Source organism: Penaeus monodon, unplaced genomic scaffold (genome assembly GCF_015228065.2).
Source record: "Penaeus monodon isolate SGIC_2016 unplaced genomic scaffold, NSTDA_Pmon_1 PmonScaffold_10041, whole genome shotgun sequence".
Classification (NCBI taxonomy): Eukaryota; Metazoa; Arthropoda; class Malacostraca; order Decapoda; family Penaeidae; genus Penaeus; species Penaeus monodon.
In genome coordinates, this window is record NW_023638651.1 from 184 (window position 1) to 5,460 (window position 5,277).

The 5,277-nt window shown below is 39.6% G+C and overlaps 1 pseudogene; it reads left to right on the plus strand.

The window, feature by feature from the left end:
- Positions 1 to 684: 684 nt before the first annotated feature.
- On the plus strand, positions 685 to 805 carry LOC119568603 (annotated as a pseudogene).
- The last annotated feature ends 4,472 nt before the right edge of the window (positions 806 to 5,277 follow it).

Here is a 5,277-nt window from a genome sequence, read left to right on the forward strand (position 1 = left end):
GGAAAATAAGGGTTTTTTTAAAAAAATTTAGTTTTTGAAAAATCTGAAATTAAGTATAGGGTAAGTTTAAAAATTTAAAATTAATGATAGCAATCATGGTAAGAAAGACATAATACTAATTAAATCGTTGCCATACTAATAATCATAACCAAATCAAAGTATGGATAGGAGAAATAGATTAGTGAATGGACATGTTTTCGAGCTTTCTATCTGTCACTTGTGTTCATTTGTATTTCCTATTTGTGCAGTTTATGTTTAAATGTTTTCACATAAATTTGTATGTTTGCTTTATCTGGCGCGGAAACTCTCAAGATATTAAATAATATATTTAACGTGTAGAGTAAAATAAGAGCATCTGGTGTTCCCAGGCAGTCACCCATCCAATTATTGACCAGACCCAACTATTCTTAATTTCGCTGAATGGACGAGAAGCGGTGACTTTAACGTGGTACCCTGACTCTTACATAACTATATCCTTTCATTGTAAAATATACATTTGTTGATAACCATTTGTCTAGAATTCCTCTTATATGGGCGGGTAGTATGCGTGTTTTCTGTTCTTACATGCGTCATAAGTAGAATGTAATGGTAATGAAGGGTGTTTCAAAAACCAAAGTTACATTCTATTTAAATGATGAAGAATCCGTGAGCACTGAGATAAATGGTTAATGGTACTCTTTTAATGCCAACGATCATACCACGTTGAAAGCACCGCTTCTCGTCCGATCAGCGAAGTTAAGCACGTAGGGTCTGTCAGTACTTGGATGGGTGACCGCCTGGGAACACAGGCCAGATGCTGTTGGCATTTTATATGAATATGTTATACCTTTCTTTATAACTTTTAACTGATTTTTCTTATTCCATTATAAAAATCATGAATGATCATTATAGTGGTAAACATTATTAATGATGATAATTGAAAAAAAAAAACAATTGTGATGATAATAATTGTAATTGTAAACCTACCACTGAAGGTAAGTTAACAAAATAACAATGATAGCATCATGGTAAGAAAGGACATAATACTAATTGAAATTGTTGCCATTTATGATCATAATAATTATAACAATCAATTATGATAGGGAGAAATAGTAGATTAGTGACATGGACATATTTTCGAGCTTTCTATCTGTCACTTGTGTTCATTTGTAGTTTCCTATTGTGCAGGTTTATGTTTTAAATGTTTTCACATAAAATTTGTATATTTGCTTTATCTGGCGCGGAAACTCTCAAGATATGAATAATATATTTAACGTGTATAGTAAAATAAAGCATCTGTGTTCCCAGGCAGTCCACCCATCCAAAGTATTGACCCAGACCCAACTATTCTTAATTTCGCTGAATGGACGAGAAGCGGTGACTTTAACGTGGTACCTCTACCCTTATTTAAAACTATATCCTTTCATTGTAAAATATACATTTGTTGATGAACCTTTTTGTCTAGAATTCCTCTTATATGGGCGGGTAGTATGCGTGTTTCTGTTCTTACATGCGTCATAAGTAGAATGTAATGGTAATGAAGGGTGATTCAAAAACCAAATTTACATTCTATTTAAATGATGAAAGAATCGTGAGCACTGAGATATATGAGGTTAATGGTACTTTTAATTGCCAACGATCTTTACCACGTTGAAAGCACCGCTTCTCGTCCGATCACGAAGTTAAGCACGTAGGGTCTGGTCAGTACTTGGATGGGTGACCGCCTGGGAACACCAATGCTGTTGGCATTTTTTATGAATTTTTTATACCTTTCTTTATAACTTTTAAGTAATTTTTCTTATTCCATTTAAAAATCATGAATGATCATTATAATAGTGGTAACATTATTAATGATGATAATTTAAAAAAAAAAACAAAACAGTAGTGTTTGATAATAATTGTAATTGTAAACCTACCATTGAAGGTAAGTTAATCAAAAAAATTAATGATAGCAATCATGGTAAGAAAGGACATAATACAAATTAAAATCGTTGCCATTTTATGATCATAATAATTAAAACCAAACCAATTATGGAAAAGGGTGAAATAGAGATTAGTGACATGGACATGTTTTCCAGCTTTCTATCGGTCACTTGTGTTCATTTTAGTTTCCTATTGTGCAATTTTATGTTTTGAATGTTTTCAAATAAAATTTGTATGTTTGCTTTATCTGGCGCGGAAACTCTCAAGATATGAATATATAATTTAACGTGTATAGTAAAATAAAGCATTGGTTTTTCCCGGGCAGTCACCCATCCAAGTATTGACCAGACCCAACTATTTTTAAATTTTTCGTTGTCGGACGAGAAGCGGTTACTTAACGCGGAAACCCTTACCCTTAATTAACTATATCCCTTCATTGTAAAATATACATTTGTTGATAAAACATTCGTCTAGGATTCCCTTATATGGGCGGGGGTAATATGGGGTTTCTGTTCTTACACGCGCATAATTATAAACATAATGGTAATGAAGAGTAATTAAAAAACCAAAGTTACTATAAAAGGCTATCATCCTTAGTACAGTGGTGAACAGAGGGTATTTATACTTGTTAAAGGCATCACTCTTTATTTCTGAGAGGTTGACACACGCAGTATAAAAAACACACGAGACATGTCTAGATGGGTAAGGCGGTACGCGGGTCGCAGCCAGCTGCCCGGAGGGAGAGGGCGGAACTGACCTTACCGCGTCGGATACTTAGCACGAACTCCCGGTCAAACGAGGTGAGATATCAGATCTGACCTCCGCCCTCGCTGAGCGAAAGGTTATATTTGGGACTTTTGGATCCATGTGGAAAACAGCCACGTGGTCCACGGGGTAACCGAAATAGAATTATCCACATCCTATATTGCTCGGCCACCTACTCGCGCCTCGCCCTCGAGGCGCCTTCAAGGGTGACCTAACTTGGCTGGTCGTCTCGTTCTCGTGCGTTGTCCTGGTGCCTTTTCGTGGCTGCTCGTCCCTGTCGTCCTCATCCTCCTGGTCCCGGGTGTAATCTGCCACGTCCTCGAAATCCTCGCACAGGTCCTCCTTGACTTCGGAATCGTCTATATTCCCTTGTAGTCCTCGTCCAGCGCCTAACTCGGCGGCGTCCTCGTCCACACGTACTCAAGATCTCGTCCAGGTCCTTCTCGCTCCACACGTCCTCGTAATCTTCATCGGATCTACGGGCGTCGGGGCAGGGGCGGCATCTCGGGGCGACTGATACCTGCGCTACAAAGCCCCTGGAGTTGCCCGGGATCTGCAGGCGTCCGCCAGGCGTCGCCTATGCACAGCATTCTGGGGCGACTGGTACCTGCGGCAAAGGGCTGGTTCGCTGGACTACGGGGAGTCTGGCAGGCAACGCCGTCCACTACACTGGGACGGCTTAACACCTTTTCTGACGAAAATCTCGGTCCACGGGCCATGGCGATCTTCGATGACATCCTTCCCACGGCACCCTAAAGGTGACCGGAACTGTAGCAGGTTCTCCTTCGGTGCGTGTCAGTCCGACTGCAATATATAGTCGGGGAACCAGATCATACACGTAAAGGGCCAGAGTAAGAGAAAAAAAAAAGGCAACAGAGAAGAGGGGGGTGTTATCTACCACTAGCCGGTTATTTAAGAAATTTGCCCGGTTTTTAATGTTTTTTAAAATATTTTCGTCATTTTTTTATTTTGTGTTTTACTTTCACAAAGATAAAGAAGAAAATAGAAAAGGGAGACGCAGTAGCGGCCCGCATGGACCCAGCTTGAACTACCAACCGTCTCTGATTGATATGGAATAGATAAGGAACGACATCGGCGATCCCAAGATCTATTGAACCATAGTCGTCACACATAAGAATAGATGTAATTGTACATTTGTCGAAACCCGACAAAAATTTCGGGCTAAAGAGATACATAATAAACTTTACGCCGGCACTAAGGGCAGCAACCAGCCTTATTAATGTAAAAGGGTCCCGTGTCTTTTGCCTGTGTGTGTGTGAGGTGAAGGTGTGTGTGTATGCAGTGTTAGTGACAGCTAGCTTAATGAGAGGGAAAGCGAGAGTGACCTCACACAGAGAATGAATCACAAACACGAATATTAAGTTCACTATAACAAAACTGAAGTACATTAGCAAAGCTAGCTATTTAAGGGTTATTTCAAATACCACATTGAATTCAACATATAATGATATGCAACAGAATGTACGCATGAATGATGGTGACATGAAAAAAATATTCGCAAGCTTATTTAACAAGCAATCTTCTCGGGTCAGAAATCTGAACTGCGAGTACATGTCTAGCTTTGCACGTCAGACTTCAAAAAACTCAATAATGGGGGATCCTATACCCAAATACCGTATATGACTGAAGCGACTCGAGCCAGGAATATAATAAACCTGCTCTCTTCTGCGTATCTGTGTGATGGGCACTCGCAAAATTCCCGAAAGATATATAAATTTTCACGAATCAGACAAACGTTTGGGGTGTACCCAAAACATTTCAAGCGACTTGAGGAGGGAGAGAAAGGTGTGATTTAATAAGCGAATAATGATTCCCAGCTTAAACCCTAGTCCTACATTAATTAACGGACGTAACCGGGGTCACACGATATTAGGCCGTTTACGCAACCCCGGGACAATATGGGCAAATTTTGTGCACTATGATAGGGGGAGATCCTACGCTATATTCAAATAATACAATTTATTAAAATTGCATTACATGATTCGTTCTAGCGCCGATAGAACGTGTCACCAAAAAACAATGTATCAAAAGCTATGTTTACTTCCCAATTACGGAACCCAAACAGTTTATGTGACCCTACCACGCCGCCACCGACCGGGAAAAGAGAAATGAGGGCAGGTCAAGACGGGAGAAAAAAAATCTTTTCTCTTCCAAAGTGACCGCAAGCGAAGAAAAGGGACGGTCAGGTCGGGGGCGAGGGTTAGGAACGAGATAAAATGAAATGGTATTCATGATAAGATAAAATCACGAACGCGTTAAATTCGTTGCAGATGAAACAATATAAAACTCTCAAAACCAGAGAAAATAATTAATTACTTAACTAACGAACGATATTCATGTTTATTGATCACATACTCGATCGCACGGAAATGCGATCTGAGGTGAAGGAATAGTGTGAGAACGTGCCATTTGCTGTCATTAGCACCTTTTAACCCAACAAAAAAAACAACGGCTTAACACATGTATGGGAGAAGGAAGGGAAAAGAAATAAAAAAAGGGGCCCAAACGTGTACTTATGTGTTTTTTTGTTTTTCGACATGTCTTCTAGCGGTCGAGCGGATTTTTCTTCAGGGGTGGTGTGTCCGTGTT